The sequence below is a fragment of the Pinus tabuliformis genome, chromosome X, assembly GCF_031772625.1.
Source record: "Pinus tabuliformis cultivar Carrire ecotype Pingquan chromosome X, CPIR1, whole genome shotgun sequence".
Classification (NCBI taxonomy): domain Eukaryota; kingdom Viridiplantae; phylum Streptophyta; class Pinopsida; order Pinales; family Pinaceae; genus Pinus; species Pinus tabuliformis.
In genome coordinates, this window is record NC_142308.1 from 130112279 (window position 1) to 130131665 (window position 19387).

A 19387-nucleotide genomic window follows, 5' to 3' on the forward strand; every position below is an offset into this window, starting at 1 on the left:
GCATGGTATGCAAAGATGGATTCTTATTTGTTATCTCAAAACTTTGTACATTGCAAATCTGATTCCAATGTTTATTTTCTGAAGAAAATTGACTCCTTGTTGATCATAGTACTCTACGTAGATGATCTTTTGATAACGGGTAGTTCAGCTTCTGTCATTACTAACATCAAAACTGCATTGCATAAGCGGTTTTCTATGACAGACATGGGATTGCTAAATTTCTTCCTTGGACTAGAGATCCATCAGTGTGATTCTGGCATTACCATTTCTCAACCAAAATATGCCAGAGATCTTTTGGCACGATTTCACATGAGTGACTGCAAGCGAGAAACCACACCTTTCTTATCAGGGATAAAGCTTGAGAATGGCAAAGACACACCATTGGTTGATTGCAAGAAGCAGTTCCGGCGCTCGATAGGGACATGTCACAACATATGATCAGAGTGGCTGCCCTGATTGAAGTAGCAATTTTTTAGCCAACCCAAAATCTGCAATTTTAATGGTGTCTCCACAAACTAATAGGTTATTTGGCTTCAGATCTCGGTGAGAATATCCTTGCTCGTGCATGTATGCAAGCCCCTTGAAAAGATGGAAGAATAAATTGCGCACTTCTTGCTCTGAGAATGGACGGCCTCTGAGTCTCATGAGCTCAGTCAAATCACAATCCATACACTCGAGCACCAAATATAATGTGTTACTCTCCATTATCACTTCATGCAGGCTTACTATATTGGGGTGAACCAATTCTCGCATGCATCTCACCTCTGCAATATTCAAGCATTCCTCATACGCACTGAAACTTCTCTTGAGTTTCTTGATGGCAAAAATATTGCCCGTCATTATCTCCGTCGCCTTCCGAATGGTTCCATTAGTTCTTGTGCCCAAAATCTCTCCGAGAATGACATAACGATCCATTGGCTATGAAATTTTAAAATAACAACATTGAGCCTGTGCCGAACTACTCTTACGAATTCATACATTAAGTGAGCTATTCTTTGTTAAAACTTATAAATACAAATAAGAAAGATTTCTGCACCAAATTTCGGGTCGGCTTCCACAATATATTTCTCTATCTTAAAAATATAAACTTAGTTTTTATTTATATATTTTTCTATCTTACAAATATGAAGTTAGTTTTTTTTAAATAAATAAAGTTAAATCAAATAAATATGCTAAATAACCCATATAAGTAATGAGTTTGGAATATCCCTTAAAACTTTTTTTGTTTGGGTAAGTTTTTTTTATTTAACATTTTGTATTGTAAATAAAGATTATAAGCAACAAGCTTGAAGTATGTCCTAAAACTGCTTTTACTTGGCTAAGATCTATTTAGCCAAGCTCTTTTCCCTCACATAAAGAAACAGACTAACAGCCCAAGACCCATTGGCTTAGGAGTGAAAGCTTGCCCTTTACAGACCAACGACTAATTATTCTAGGTGGTGTAGTTTTCTTTGAATAAGAACAATAAGTCATTTATAAGTTAGCCTTAGGTGACAGTAGCCAAAAAGACTATTAATACATGATAGATTTTTGGACTCTAAAAAATAATTATAAACAATTTCACATACAAATAAAAATTTACACAACTAAAAAATTCCAAAAGATATCACCAATAATAATATTCTAAATTTATATTAAATATATGTTGTTTAAAAATCAAATTTCTATCATACTGGTTCAACCATGGCAATATTCATTATAACTATTTCTCCATTCTTATTGATATTTCAGATCATAATAAATAGGTTTTTTGTTTTCTTAAATAACTGATTATTTATAATAATTGAATAGGTAAACCATACTCCATGGGCTTGTTGAAAATACCAAATTTCAGTCCTAACAGCATGATGATGACATTGGTTTTGGATAAAACAATAAGAGATGTGGTAAATATTAACAGTACAAATTCTCTTAATGGTGTCAGAAGATGTGGCCATGTGAGGTGGTTCGTAATAAATCACTATAAGTGTAGGAAAATAATTCTGAGTCCCAGCTACGAAGAATTCCATCTACAAGCTGATCCAGAATTAAACCCATTCATGAACCTTAATGAATTAGATTTACCAGATCCTCATGATAATTCAACTTGGGAAACTGAAAAAGAAGTGTGGGTACAATATTATTCCAATTACTTAATTGAAAGATGGAATTACCAGTACTACACTTACCCACAAATTGATTATTACACCTTTGATTGACGTCTTTCCAGCCGACTATGGTGCTGGACGAGCTTTCGTGGATTCCCTTGTCCTGGAATCTCCACTTTGTACGTCTTGAGATTTGCATATCTCGCCTTTTAGTCATTTCAGTCTTTCGAGGGTTCTCTTTTATGAATATCCTCTGTGTAAATTACTATATGTATGAGGATTCGGTCCCCACATGCCTCAGGCTCTCTAAAAAAGAGTAGGGATGAGATAACATAGGACAATATTGTCCTATGCCCGAATCTTGCCTTCAACGATTTTCCCAGGTCTGTCCAGTACTTTATTTCTGAGTCATAACATAGGACAATATTTCCCTATGCCCGAATCTTGCTTTCGGCGATTTGTCCAGGTCTGTCCAGTAATTTATTTCTGAGTCATCATTATGGACACAGTCCATTCACGGATGTTTGCTCCCTTCCAGCTTTATAAATAAGAGATAGCTGCGAAGTAAGACTCATTCGGGTTTGGAGAGAGTCTTGAGTCTTGAGTTTTGGGTCGAGTGATTTTTCTTGCTCTGCATCTGCGGACCATAGTGTTTGATTTGCTTGCATCACGAAATATTCACTCAGGTCTTATAGTTTTGGTTTGGAAGCCTACGCATCAATGTGCTCGGCACTGGTGAGAACCTAAAGTGGCTGAACCAATAGGAAAAGTCTATATATTTGAGAGTCTGTAAAATTTCTGAGGCAGAGTCTGTTTATTGCTAGGCAGCCTCTGGTAATACTTGTTCCTTGCAGACGGTAGAAAGTCCGGTAAATGCAATGACAATCAATCTCTGTAAAGAAAACATATTTATGTAAAATTTTCATCCATATAATAAAATTTCCACTAGTTCATATTTCCGCAAGCTTGCTGTGTCATTTATATCTATGAGAGAGGTCCTGTAGAAATGGTATCGGAGCCTGGAGAGAATGGAAAATCATATATGACAATATAAAGATGTTTTCTTTACAGAGATTGACTGTCATTGCATTTACCGGACTTTCTACCGTCCGCAAGGAACAAGTATTACCGGAGGCTGCCTAGCAATAAACAGACTCTGCCTCAGAAATTTTACAGACTCTCAAATATACAGACTTTTCCTATTGGTTCAGCCACTTTAGGTTCTCACCAGTGCCGAGCACACTGATGCGCAAGATTCCAAACCAAAACTATAAGACCTGAGTGAATATTTCATGATGCAAGCAGATCAGACACTATGGTTCGCAGAGGCAGAGCAGGAAAAATCACTCGACCCAAAACTCAAGACTCAAGACTCTCTCCAAACCCGAATGAGTCTTACTTCGCAGCTATCTCTTATTTATAAAGCTGGAAGGGAGAAAACATCCATGAATGGACTGTGTCCATACTGATGACTCAGAAATAAAGTACTGGACGGACCTGGACAAATCGCTGAAAGCAAGATTCGGGCATAGGGCAATATTGTCCTATGTTATGACTCAGAAATAAAGTACTGGACAGACCTGGGCAAATCACCGAAGGCAAGATTCGGGCATAGGACAATATTGTCCTATGTTATCTCATCCCTACTCTTTTTCAGAGAGCCTGAGGCATGTGGGGACCGAATCTTCATACATATAGTAATTTACACAGAGGATATTCATAAAACAGAACCCTAGAAAGACTGAAATGACTAAAAGACGAGATATGCAAATCTCAAGACGTACAAAGTGGAGATTCCAGGACGAGGGAATCCACGAAAGCTCGTCCAACACCATAGTCGGCTGGAAAGACGTCAATCAAAGGTGTAATAATCAATTTGTGGGTAAGTGTAGTACTGGTAATTCAATCTTTCAATTAAGTAATTGGAATAATATTGTACCCACACTTCTTTTTCAGTTTCCCAAATTGAATTATCATGAGGATCTGGTAAATCTAATTCATTAAGGTTCATGAATGGGTTTAATTCTGGATCAGCTTGTAGATGGAATTCTTCGTAGCTGGTACTCAGAATTATTTTCCTGCACTTATAGTGATTTATTACGAACCACCTCACATGGCCACATCTTCTGACACCATTCAGAAAATCTGTACTGTTAATATTTACCACATCTCTTATTGTTTTATCCAAAACCAATGTCATCATCGTGCTGTTAGGACTGAAATTTGGTATTTTCAACAAGCCCATGGAGTATGGTTTCATGATAAGTGGTGATAAGCCATATTTCTCCCACCAATCCATGAACCATCCTGGAACAGGGTCATCTTCTTCCATGTCTTCTACTGGAGTATCTTCAAACAAAAAGGAAAACTGCAAGGAATAAAACATATTAGTAGAAAAATTCTGTAGATTCATTTTTGTGTAGAAAGCCTCTTGCTGCCGATCCAAATCATAATTTTCCCTGTGAAGATGATTGTCAAACCTTCTGAATGTTATGTGACAACTAGTGATCCTGTTATCATCTTCATGATCTCTCTCAATTACATAGGCAATGCTCCCGATTTGCCTTAGATAATCTAGGGCTTCAAGAGCTTCATTATTTGCTTCATCTTGATGAGGATCTGTCCAAAGGAAATCAATGCCTGTCCTGTACCTGACTTCTTTTATCGGTCGCCAATCTTCATCATGGTCTAAAAGACTTGTTTCCAAATCATATGAAATCCATCCAGATGAAGTCTCAATTTCTACAGTATCTTCATGTCTTCTGATGAAATTGCATTGCAGACTCATTATTGAATGTTCAGATAAAAACTCTCTGCTCAACATATCTGCAAAGTTGTTCTTATCTCCTTTGACAAATTCAATATCAAAGTTATATTGACTGAGTTGCATAATCCACCTTACCATAGCAGTGTCTTCAAAATCACATTTGTGAATGGCATATTTTAATGCTTGGCAGTCTGTTTTGATGGTGAATCTGGTGTAGATGACAAAATCTCTGAATTTATCTATTCCCAAACAAACTGCTCTAAGCTCTTTCTTCAGACTTGACCAATTCAATTGATTTTTGGCCCATAATCCATATGCATATTGACTTATCTCAATCTCATTTTTGCTGCTGGGGTTCTTTTGGCACAAGACTGCTCCCCAACCTTCATAACTAGCATCTGTCATAATGATTTTCTCCCATTCTTCTCTGATAGGGGAGAGAGGCTGAATATTTCTGACTTTCTCTTTTATTGCTCTGACTGCCTGTGTGCAGTCACCATTCCATGGAATTTGATCCTTCTGAAGCCTTTTATTCAACAATTTCCTTTCTTGTGCACAATGCTTCATAAACTTAGAAATGTAATTCAGACTTCCCAAAAATCTTTGCAACTGTGTCTTATCCTTAATTTCATCAGGGAAGTGATCAACAAAATTCAAACTCCTTTGGATTACAGTATAGGATCCATACTGTATATTGTAACCCAAGAAGTCTATCATTGGCCGAAATAACTTCATCTTGGATTCTGATAATACTATACCCATTTCTTTGACTCTGCGGAGAAAGATTTTCAAATGTTTAACATGGCCAGCAATATTATCAGAATGAATCAGTAAATCATCAATATAGTTAATGAGTGTAAATATTTTATTTTAGGTTATTGAAAATTTTATTTATTTATTAAATGGTCATGTTGTGATTCATTAGTGTAATATATATTAATTAGTAAAAAACTATTAATATTATGATTGTAATCATTAATAATTAAGGTTTTTATGGTAAGAAATTAGTCTAACTTTATGTTACGTTTGTTGAGATTGTCATTATATCCAAATATTTTTCATTTGGAGGTTGTCGCAACAAAAATATTAGTGAATATTATTTTTTCTGGGGGAATATCAATATAAGTTTTTGTTTGTGTAAATGTTATATTGTGATTTGTATTTTATTATTTATATAGGTTTTAAATTTTAGGTATTTTCTACATCTTTATATATGGAGAAATATGGGTTTCATTTAAGGAAAATAATTAAAAATGTTCTTGAAACTTTATATAGATTAGAAAAATTGGAGTGTTATTTTGATGGGATATGTTTATAGTAATCACAACATTTGTGGAGTAGGAGGTAATGCATTTTTAAGAAGACATTATGAGATTAATTTCAAAGGAATTGTAATAGATGAATTACATAAGAAAAATGTGTATTCTATGATAAACTCTAAAAATAACATAATAGAAATTTGCAAATAGTGTACAAGTTATGAATGAGTAGGAAAATGAAACTTTCAGTATAACCTTATTATCAACACTATTAATGGAGAAAATTAGAAAGGGGAAAACATATTTTATTTCATTATCTTTGCAACAATCTATAGAGAACTAAATAAGAAGTTACACATGTTGTTTTAGTAAGCACTAAGGATGCACAAATGATTGAAGGAGATAATACAAAAACATAAATGGAAATAACCAATTTCAAACTTCAATTTATTTCTAATTGAGCTATAGTACAAATGATATGTTGGATGTGTTCTTTTGAAATAAATATCAATGTAAAACCACCAAGTTTAAAAAATTGATTGTAATAAGTGAATTTTTGTTTAATTTGATGTTTCTGAAATATTTTATCATTGGATCAAGTGAAGAATTTGATCTTTTTTTAAGAGCCCAAGCTTGGCAACCACATGTATATTTGTTTTAATATGAAAATAAAATTTTTTGTTGGAAACAAATATACTAAAACTTTATCAATGCACCTTCATATCCCAACACATATATTAACCTTAACTTCAAAGGCATTTTTTAGGCTAGAGACATATTCCATTGCCTATAAACATTGATATTTATCATATAGTGAATCAAATTATCGCTAGGAAACATACATATAAGGAATACAAGTGGGATACCTTAGTTGGATGCCTTTGTAAAACTATGTAGGTATGAGTAAAGTCATAATTCATTATATTTAATTTTATTATATATTTTATCTTCCACATACCCTTGGGTATATTAAAAGACCCATAGGCATACTAGAACCACTCCTACAAAATCATTTTTACTATTTATCTCTATAGTGTACATACCCCAACAGTAGAGGATATTTCTCTTATATATATGGGAACTAGGTAGTACAACCAAGGGTATAATGTTTCCTCAATTAGCATGAAATATTGTTGCATTCCCTCCCACCTCCTTGTACTTTCTCAAGTAGTGAGAGATGTCACCTATGAATTAACCCTATATCCAAACTCCATTATGAATATTGTGTTACATAAATCTTTCTTTTCCAAAAAATGTAATTAAATTGCGATATCACCATTGTATCTAGTTGGTCAATGTATTTCAGTCGACATATATTTCATCTCAATACAATTCCTTGATTGAAAGTTATGGCTTCTTGAAGTTAGACCAAACATAATGGCGCATGGAATCCACTTGTAGCTGACATGGCTCACCCATGTCCCCACACAGAGTTCCATGTCACTCGAAATAACCTTGAGTGGCATCGATATGTGAGGTAGTTCCTCAGTATGGGGCTCCATAGTGTCGCACCAACCTAGAAAATCAGGTGGTTTCCACAAGGGAGGTTCTTGAGAGGTGAACAATCAATGGTGGTTTCATGTTAGGTCCCTATAATACTAGTGTATTCCCTTATTATTATTGTCATTGTAGCCCCTTATTATTTTTGTTGTGCCCATGTTGTCCCTATATTGTTATTATTGTACCCCATGGAAGGCCACTATTATTATTTTTGTGCCCTTACATTATTATTGTTATGCAGGTTGTGGTTATATTGCGACCCCTTTGACTCCTATATATAGAAAGGATGTCTTTCCATTTGTATCATCCAAGAATTTTTCATTTAGGTAATATAAAGGAGGTTGCCCCCTCAAAGAGGCTACTTTTGAAGTCATTGATCTCTCTATTTCTTCTATTTTGTGAGCTGGATGCATAACAATTGGTATGAGAGCTTTGGATTCTAGGGTTTCGCTCCTTCAAACATGTCATCATGGAATTTTTGATATAATGTGTTTTCTATGAAGCTTCAGAATCTGAAATTAAAACCCATTTGAGCTAATCGTGATGAACCTTCTGACCAAATTTCAGATATTGTTCTGCTATAGTTTTAGAGATATGAACTAAGGAAGTTGGGGTTTTTGTAGGCTCCCTAATTCGATCTCAAACATGTCACCTTGGGAAATTCATCATAACTTTCTCTTTGAGCATCGGATTGTAATTTTGTAAAAGATGACAGAAATAGGATGCATTTTAGTTTGTTGGGTACCATTTTCAGGGCTGAAGGTCGAAACAATGACACGTGGCATGTCGTACAAGTTCACTCTACTAAACCATTCTATAATCATGTCATCACGGGAGATTGGGTATAACTCTTTCTTGGAGAATCCAATTGTGATCATACTTATGGGGTTGGAAAGATGACCTATAGGGCTATCACAAGATGAAGGTTTAGAACTTGGAGATTCAAAATTACATAGCTACATTTGTTTCAAGATCGTGATCATACAAAGGAAAAAAAAGACGTGTAGTTTTTTTTTTTAATTTCCATAATTTTCGTTTGAGAAAGTAGTTTGGAGTGATTCAAAGGAAATTGTGAAGCATAATTATCATTCATTGTTGAACAAAAGAAAGAAAATGGAAACACCTAGTAAGAAAACCGAAATCTCTATAATGACACATGAAGAAGAGGAAGAAATGCAACATGATATATCAAAATTACAAAACCAAGTGCAAAAAAATTGGCTCTCACATAAAGTAATTGAAGCAAAGATGGATGGTTTAAAGAATGGAGTGGAAGCTAATATAGATGGCATGGAAGCTAAGATGGATGGTATAGAAGAAAAACTTAAATGCAACATGGAAGATTTGAAGATAGATTTGACAAAGTTGCTACAAGAAATGATTACTAATCGCGAAAGGGTAGTAAAGGAAACTCATGATGAGAACAAAATAAATGTTAATCATGATTTCATAGACTCTAACATTGGATTGAAGACCCACCATGTTGAAGAGATCGATATGAGGAAGTTTGATGGAAAGGATTCCATAACATGGATACTACAATGGAGCAATATTTTGATCTCCATAATGTGCAAAACAAACAAAAGGTATGCATTGCAACTTTATATTTGGAACCCAATTAGTTTGTATGGTATCGATGGATTTTCTCTCGTAAAAAAATGCCACCTGGTTAATTTTTACAAAAGAATTGATAACACATTATGAGGATACAAAAAGAAACACCTTTTTTAGCCAATTGATAAATCTCAAACAAAAGGGTTCAATGGTGGAGCACATTGAAGACTTACAAAAATTGAATATAAGGGTAAAAGGTATTCCAGAGGAGCATAGGATTGATGTGTTCATAGGGAATTTAAGGGATAAAATCCAACATGAGGATTTCCTTTGGGAACCTGATTCATTGGAAAAGGCATTCGGGTTGGCAAGAAAAATAGAAAGAAAAATAATGACAACAAGGAAGCCTACCACTCAAAACTATAAAGGTGGAAGTATTATTGCCCCTAGCCTTCAGAACCCACAAGGTTGACACCACAAACATTAGAAGAAAAAAGAGCAAAAGGGCTTTGTTACAATTGTGATAGAAAATACAATAAAGGTCATAAGTGTGTTGAGAAGAAATTATTTTACATAGATTGTGAAGAGGAGGAAGAAAAGGAACAAAAAATTTCAAAAGAAGAGGATATACACCAGGAACACACCCTAGAGAGAGAAGAAATGAATTTGACCATATTTTGAAATGCATTGGCCAGAATTACCACTCCTCAAACTCTCAAGATATAAGGACATATGAAGAATACAAAGGTAATAGTGTTCATTGATTCGGGCAATACCCATAATTTTATTCATTGTAAGATAGTGAAGGAATCTAATTTCTTCCTATATCCATGACTAGAGTGTGATGCGATGGTTTCAAATGGAGGAACCATAAATTTTGTTAGCCTCGCTCTCTTAACAATCTATAATAAATCCAATTATTAAATTAAATAAATAAAATCATGAGAATTCCTCAAACTAAGGAGTCTAGTTTGGATGAGATATCCTCTCCAACTAGCTCTCCTAAATTAGTGTGTAAGTTGAGAAATTGTTTCAACCAAGTGAGTCTAAGATAGACACCCTATCTTAAGACCACTTACTCATGTATTTAAATGTATTATTAAATTATTTGAATAATGTGAATTACATGAGCATGAGAGACCACATGATGGCTCTCTACCTTTTCCACTAGTTTAATTTTTGTGTGTTAATTTGTTGTGCATATGGTTATATGGCTTTGTGATTATTCTTCATGTGGTATTGGAGCATTATATGTTGGGTTGTGTTATATTCTTTCCACATAGTTAACAGGGGGTTTGAGGGGCACCCGTAATGAAAATTTTGGTTTTGGACCCTATGTTAGGTTGGGTGGACCCACCTATGGTTTTGTGCATGATTTTCACACATGTTTTTTGTATGTGATGGTTTTTGGTCCATGGTATTGGATGCTTCGATATGTATAAATATGTATTGTAACATTGAAAGGAACATAATGAAAAATCAAGCTGGTAGTCCCAGTTTTGGGATCCAAGTGAAAATCTCTGTGTATATGTGTTCTATTTGCTCTGCTCTCGCATTATTTATTTTATGTGTTTTAGAATTCGTATGCAGGTAATTTCTGTATGGGGTTAAAACCTACATTTAGTATTAGGGAAAATTTGGCTTCAAGGGGACGCCTTTGTTGCTGAGGGGTTTCGCACAGGCCTGTGGTAGACCATGTTCAGTGGGAGATCTGCGAGATCGATTCTGGTGATGAAAGAAGATGGCAAGCAGTGGAGAGATAGAGATTGATAAATTTAATGGTCAGAGTTTTGAGTTGTGGAAACACAAGATGGAGGATCTGTTGGTGGATAAAGGCTAGTGGATCACAGTAGATCCAGGTACTAAACCAATGGAAGTGTCTGATGAAGAATGGAAGAGGTTGGATCTGAAGGCAAAAAGCACAATACGATTGTGTGTCTCAGATTTAGTATTGCTGAATGTATCAGGGGAAGCTACAACAAAGGCTTTGTGGGACAAGTTAGGGAATTTGTACCAATCTAAGTCTTTGGTGAATAAACTATTCCTGTGGAAAAGGTTGTTGTATAACCTGAGGATGAAAGATGGAGACTTGGTGACAGAGCATCTGAACACATTTAATATTGTGGTAAGTTAGTTAGCATCTGTTGATATTAAAATTTCAGATGAAGATAAGTGCATCGGTTTGTTGTGTTCTCTACCATATTCGTGGGATAGTCTAGTTATTGCAATAGGTAGCAATGCAACTGCCTTATAGTTTGATGAAATAGTCTTAGCTTTGTTGATGGAGGAGATGAGATGGAAAAATATGGAGAGCCAAAATGGCCATGCCTTATCTGTATGAGGACGGTCCCAGAACATAAACAAAAAAAGTCATCGAGTGGGAGATCTAAATCTAAAGGGAGATCTAAATCTCCAAGAAAACCTGTAAAGGTGGTGTGTTGGAAATGTGGAAAGGAAGGCTAATTCAAAAGGGATTGTAAATTTAAAGCTCCTGACAAAGGAAAGGGATCTGATGAGGCTCCTTTTGCAGAGGTGAAAACCACCTCAGATGAAGGTGGGGATGTGTACTTGGCTTCTTCAAGTACACATGTAGATCATGAGGCATGGTTGATTGACTCAGGTGCATCCTTTCACTTCACTCCCCATAGAGAGTGGTTTTGTGAGTATGAGAAATTTTATGGTGGTGATTTCCTCTTAGGGGATGATAGGAAGGCTAGAATCATTGGTCGTGGAAAAGTAAAGTTGAAGCTGTAAGGTGGAAGGGTTAGAACACTTCCGGGTGTTCTACATATTCCTGCATTAGCCAAAAATTTGATTTCTATTAGTAAGCTGGATGATGGAGGTGTAAAAATAGTGTTCGAGAAGGATACCTGTAAGATGGTTCGGGGAGCACTGGTATTGATGCGAGAATTTCAGATTGGAACTCTGTACAAGCTGCAAGGTAGAACTATTGTTGATGGGTGCAACAGTTTCGTGGCTCTTGGAAATGCAGCAGAAAATCTAGTGGTCTCTGGAGAAAAGACCATGTTGTGGCATCAAAGGCTTGGACATATTGGAGAGAAGGGCCTTCAAATGCTTCATGGTAAAGGTATGGTAGAAGGTATGAGTAATAGTTCTCTGGATTTTGATTTCTGTGAAAATTGTGTATACGGGAAGCAAAATCAGGTGAGTTTCCCCTCTGGTGGTAAGAGGGCGAAACATATATTAGAGCTTGTGCACAGTGATGTGTTTGGACCCATGAATGTTCCATCACTGGGTATGTCTGTGTACTATGTATCATTTATAGATGACTTCTCAAGGAATACATGGATATATTTCCTTAAGAAGAAATCTGAAGTCTTTGATAGGTTTAAAGAATTTAGGGCTCTAGTGGAAAACCAGATAGAGAAGAAGATAAAGGTATTGAGGACAGATAATGGTGGAGAGTTTTGCAGTAAGGAATTTGATGAATTCTACAAGAAGTGTGGTATAGCACGCCAGAAGACTACTCCATATACACCTCAACAAAATGGAGTTGCAGAAAGAATGAACAAGACGTTGATGGAAAGGGCAAGAAGCATGCTCAGTGGTGTCGGGTTAGGATAGCAATTTTGGCTAGAGGCGGTGGATACTGCATGTTACCTAGTCAACAGGTCACCTTCATCAACGTTAGAGGATAAGACTCCATAAGAGGTATGGACTGGTAAGAAACCCTCTCTTTCACATTTGAGGGTATTTGGATGTGATGCGTATGTACATGTTCCAAAGGAGAAAAGAACAAAGTTGGATAGTAAATCTAAAAAATGCATCTTTATTCGGTATAAGGATGGTTTAAAGGGTTATAAGCTTTGGAACCCAGTAATAAGGAAGGTTATGTATAGCCGAGATGTGGTGTTTAGAGAGGTGAAAGATGTTATTAAGCATGAAGTCCAACCGAAGGAACCTGAGAAGATAGAGTTTGAGCTAAAGGAGGAAGAATCAGACTCTACAGCAAAGGAGGAATCAAAGGATGAAGAGCCACAAACTCTCGTTGTGAGAAGATCAGTTCGAGAAAGAAGGCAGCCAAAAAGGTATAGTCTATCTGCTTTCTGTTCAAATTTTTCTTTGCCTGTTACTAATGATGATCCCAAAATTGTGAAGGAATGAGTGGATTCAGAGGATGGAAAACTATGGAAAGAGGCCATGGTTGATGAAATGGCATCTTTGCACAAAAATGAGGCTTGGGATCTGGCGGAGTTGCCAGCTGGAAGGAAACCCATTGGCAGAAAATGGGTCTTCAGAAAGAAGACAAATGCAGAAGGAAAAGTGGAGAAATACAAAGCTCGGTTGGTAGAAAAAGGTTATTCCCAGGTGCCGGTAATTGATTTTGGTGATATTTTTTCTCCTATTGCCAAGGCAGCTTCTATTAGATTACCTTTATCTATTGCTGTTGTTTTTTATTTTTGAGGTAGAACAGATGGATGTGAAGACAACATTTCTTCACGGGGATCTGGAAGAGGAAATCTACATGAAGCAACCTGGAGTCTTTGCGATGAAGGGTAAGAAAGAACTAGTATGCAAGTTAAAGAAGTCTTGGTATGGGTTAAAATAGTCACCAAGGATGTGGTATTAGAAATTTGATACATTTATATAGGGACTTGGCTTCACCAGAAGCAAAGCAGATCACTGTGTGTATTTTAAATTAATTGGTGACCGTGTTATTTACTTGGTCTTGTATGTGGATGATATGTTGTTGGTTGGAAATGACAAAGAAGTTATCCAGGATTTGAAGACCCAATTTTCTTCCAAATTCGACATGAAAGAAATTGGTGCTGCAAACTATATTTTGGGCATCGAAATTAAAAGAGATCAGGCAAAGAGGAAGCTCTGGTTAAATCAAAGGAAGTATGTCGAGACAATACTGCAGAGGTTTAATATGCAGGATAGTAAACTAGTGAAGGTTCCTATTCCTGTAGGTGTGAGGTTATCTGCTGAATAGTGTCCCAAGACACAAGAAGAGGAAGAGGACATGTCCCGTGCTCCATATGCAAGTGAAGTTGGTAGCCTGATGTATGGAATGGTCTATACTAGACTAGACATTCCACATGCTGTGGGAGTATTGAGAAGGTTTATGTCAAAACCAGGGAAGGAGCACTGGACAACAGTGAAGTGGGTTTTCAGGTATTTGCGTGGCACTAATGGTTATGGTTTATGATACCAAAGAAGACCAGGATTTGACAGAGTTTTGGATATTCATGGTTTTGACCAAAATAATAAACATGTAATAATAGGCTTTACCATGATCTATACCAGATCACTAGGAAAAAACAAGCATGGATTCCACCGAATTTCTCCACCTACACCATGAGGGATTTTCCTGTCTCCTAATCTCTCAGCCTTTACCATAATCCATAATTCAATTTGGGGATCACTAGGCCCTAAATCAAGAGTCCACCTTCTAGGCTTTAGCATATATCCCGCCATTCACCAGCAAGGGTTTCTAGGCCTAATCAAATGCAACCACCTCTAGGCTTTACTGTATATCCACCCATTCACTAATCGAGAATTCCTAGGCCCACCGAGGCAACAAAAGATTCAGCTTTACCGCAACCCACAGTTTAGTTCAAAGGTTACTAGGCCATGTGTTCTATTATTCAAAGATCCACCTCACTGAGCTTAAAATCCATCTAGAAATCCATCTCAACAAAAAAGTGATAACCCCTTCACACCATGGTTATCCAAAAATGGCTAGGCTAGGCTGAAAACATTGTCAGACCTAGGAAACCCATGCCATAACAAAAATGAACCAGATGAAATACCATGCATTCCAAATATAGCAAGGAAAACACACATCCAAATAGATTCCTACAAATAATCTTGTTGTAGTTGCTTGATCTTGCCCTTCCTTGCTTTCTCCTTCCTTCCTCTTGCCTTCTTTTCCTTTCTTGATCCAATGCCAAAGTGCTCCAAGAAAAATCTGTGTCCAAGAGTGAGAGAGAGAGAGAGAGAGAGAGAATAATGAGAGAGCTCGAAAATTTAACTAACAAAAGGTACCAACTGATCCTCTTGGGTATTTTTATCAATTAGGCCTCTATATTCTTCATTTTCCATTATTTTCCTTCATTTTCCTCCTTGCATGAAACCTATGACCTTTCACCTTCCTTTTCTCCTAATTTCCATTATTTTCATAAATAAATGTGCCAAAAATTCCATTTTTCCTTTCCAAAATCTTAGCCATTGCCTTTGCCAATTTCCTTAGCCATAATAAACCAACAAACCCCCACACTAGGATGTCTTGCACAACATTCAACTTGGAATAAGTGTCCCATAAACTGTGGTTATCATTTTTTCCTTTATTAGCTTTTATTACATGGATTTTTCACAAGGACTATTACACTAACAATTAGATATACACCTGTCTAACCTCCAGCCTTGCATGACATCCACCATTTGAGTGGATGAGCATTTGTATCCTTTGGTGATGTGATGTTGTGTCCACTACATGAGGATAAACATTGGTGTTACTAATATGATGAGTGCATTGTCTCAACGAAATGAATGATGCCACCACCCTTTTCTATATTTATCAATGTTTGATTCCTCAATACAGTGATTTTGATATTCACTTTTTGTGGTATAAGTTTGATCAATTGAATATTCCTCATTGTTCACTTTCATTACCTCTTGTTCTATGAGGACTCCTTGATTGGTTAAAGTGTCTGCCACTATATTAAGATTTTTCTCTATATCATATATCTCTACATTCTCAAAATTGGTCTAAGGGAGCTTGATTTGATGCAAAATTGGAATCAATGTTTAATCAAGGCTACCTTCTACTTTTCTCACTTGGTTTAATATAATGAATGGGTCATCAAATACCATCAAATGATGATTTCCATTGATCAGAGCAAATTCTAATCCTCTCCACAATGTTAAATACTTAGCCTGGGTATTTGTTGAGTCCCCCATTCTTCATGAAGATGAAAAATAACCCTTCCTACTCTTGCCACCCTTGCTTTTACCATTTTATTTTTATAAAGTCACTTTAGTGTTTTTTCCACTTTATAAATTAAAGGTTATTTTTCATTAGCCTAAGACATGTCCCCCTTTTCATCACTTTTGCATTTGCAAAGCACAAAGTGTTGGATTTTGTACTAGGAAAAGTTAAGGAACTAAAAGATGATGCATGAAAGGAAAAGTACAGGGAAACAAACATCTTGGCCATGAATCTAATTGTATATGGAGGCAAGGACAACCTAATCCCCAACATATCTAATATAAACATTGTACTAGGGATGTATGAATCCCTCTCCAAATTATTCACCATAGAAAACATTGATCATGTATCTAGTCTCAAGAATGAACTAAGAACAATAAATATGGAAAAATATGACACTATACCTTCTTATTTTGTAAGGATCTACTGAATAAGGGATGAGCTCCAAGCCATTGATGAAGTAATAGTAGATAAATAACTTGTGATTGTTGCACTACTAGGAATACCAAAATCATGGAGCTCCTTTCCATCAGGTATTATTAGTTAGAATGCAACGCCATCCTTTGAAGAAATGTGGAATGCATGCTGTCAAGAAGAATATTTCATCCCATTAGTAAGTGATCAGAAGGAATATGAAGAGAGAAACACCTCCAATGCATATTTTTCCCTCTACAAGAAAAAGGGAGGACACAAGAAATTCAAAGGACCAAAGAAGAAGGTAGAAATATCCAAATTTGAATGTTTTTAATTGTGATAAGATGGGACACTACAATAGCCATTTTCTTAAGAATCCAAGGAAGAAGAAGGGAGAAAGAGAACATGCAACAATTGCTAATGAAGCTACACCCATGAAGAATAAGGCTCAAGAATATGAATTCTTTCTCTTGCACATCCTTCTACTTACAACATAGACTATTGTTTTAAATTTTTGTAAATTTTTCCTTTATGTCTTTATTTCTAGAATTCATAGACATAATATTTCTTGTTATAAATTATCTAAATGTTTTGATAAGTTGTAGGTATCCCTTAGAAATATTGAATAAATGTAAATTAAGAGGGATCTTCCACCATTTTACCAAAGATAAGTATCCTCTTCTTTGTTTACTCTTTCATGTATAATTTCCTCCATACATCTGGATTTGTTTGTATTATATACTTATAATCCTTTCTTTGAATTTTTTTTTGTAGGAAAAGCTTGCAGGAATACACAAGAATTATGAAGTTAAATTCAAGGAAACATGATGCAGGAGCATGATGCTTGAAGACAAAAGGCTTGAATTTATTCCAAAAATAAAATAAAAAGTTTACAAGCAAAGGAGTGGGATCCTTTAGCTGTCAATCTACAAAGTTTTCTAGATAGGATTTGAGCTAGGATTTAGGGATTGAGTGATTTTATAATTAATTCAAGCTATTTAGATTCAGTTGAGATTCTTGAGGAGAATATCAACAAAATTAGGTATTGTCTAAGATTAGACAGATTCAATCCATGGATTAAGGATCTGATTGTTAGAATAAAATTGTATTTAAGTTCTAAATGATTGTAAAGGGATTTCGATTAATTTGGCTTGACTTGGCCGTATAAGATTAAGTTCCAGAAATTGTATCTCTGTGTACTTTTGCATATAATTGGTCAATCCTAGAGGTGTTGCATCCCTCCGAAATATCTCTGAGTTTTGTTGATTTCCAGTTTGGATTTTGAATTAGAGTGTGTCAAGTCTGTATTATATGATAAATCTTGCATTTATGCGTTTTGAAATAGTAGGTTATGTTATAAAAACACTAGAGAACAAGCGTGAGACAAGTCAAATGTAGTGGAAGTGTTAAGTTTGACAGAATAGAGAACATAAAAACATGAAAAAATCATGTTAACCAAAGGAGTCTAGAACCATCCGACCTATAGATCCAATAGATATAACGGTCAAAATGTGCCAATAAGCTCGTGCGTTAGTCGAGGAGGGAAAAAGGTTTATTCAGTGTAGATGGTTATCGGATGGAGAAAAAGTGGTAAGTTGTCTTCAGAAATTCTAAGCAATTCCATTAATTGACCCACACGTAGCACTCGATGGAGAGAGAAAACCACTTTATTGGGTGGGTAAACATTTTGCAAGATTCTCTTTCGATATCATTGTTAACCGTTGCATCAAATGTGCTTTGATCAATAGTGGAGGATCACGGATTAGTTTTACTGATCACGGGAAAAAACAACCAGAAGATTGAAAGGTAAGATCAATGGTGAAGAGTTAGTGCGATAATATTTGTGGGAAAGGTGGACGTGATAAGGAATTAACCAAAATTTAAACTCCTTTTTAATTACGTGGAAATTAAAAGGTTATCATATTTCGATTAAAATAAATACACTTCTGCTAATTTAGCAGAATAGCCAAGTTTGGAGGTAGATGATTGATACTCCAAAGGAGAACCAAGAAGAAGTTCCACCTGAACTTGCAGAAATCATTATTGGATTTGAACGATTGTCCATTACACCTGCACCCAGGCTACCATTTGTGGTATCAGAGAAACCTACTAACACTGAATAGGATCTCAAGGGTCAGAAAAGGAAATCCAACATGGCTTCCAAAGTTGGAGGAAGAGGTGGTGGTTGAAGAAGAGGAAGGCCAATTGCAAATGCTGAAGTGTTGGAAGCTATGCAACAAATGTAAGCAAGATTGGAAGCAATGGAAATGGGAAGAGATGCAGAGGCTGGAGATGTCAGTGAACTTGAAGCTGAAGATGCAGAAGAAGAACCTGTAGATGTAACTCTTGAAATCAGATTCTTTAAGTCAGTATTAAGATCCATATCCAAGCATAGACTTGAAGTTTCAGTCTACATAGGAAACTTTAGTCCTGAGGAATTGGTAGATTGTATAAATGACATGGAGAAATTATTCAATTATGAAGAAATAGAAGAAGGAAAGAAGGTGAAATTTTCTATCAAAAAACTAAAGTGACATGCAGCACTTTGGTTGGATGGAGTGCGACAGAAAGAAGGAGACTTGGCAAACAACCAATTAAGAATTGGAACAGGATGGTGGCAAAATTGAAAAGTAAGTTTTTGCCAAGTGACTATCAGCAAACATTATTTAAACAGATGTAGAATCTTAGATAGAGGTTTATGACAGTGAAGGAATGTAGATGAATTCTATAAGGTGAGTATAAGAGCAGGACAAATCCAAGATACAGATGAGAAGATTGCAAGATATGTGAATGGTCTTAGAATGGAGATCCAAGATGAGATAAGTGTATTGTCTCCTAAAATAGTAGAAGA

At 35.8% G+C, this 19387-nt stretch overlaps 1 pseudogene; it reads right to left on the reverse strand.

Annotated features, from left to right (window-relative positions):
• Positions 1 to 438: 438 nt before the first annotated feature.
• Positions 439 to 915, reverse strand: LOC149138775 (cyclin-dependent kinase F-4 pseudogene; annotated as a pseudogene).
• Positions 916 to 19387: the final 18472 nt, after the last annotated feature.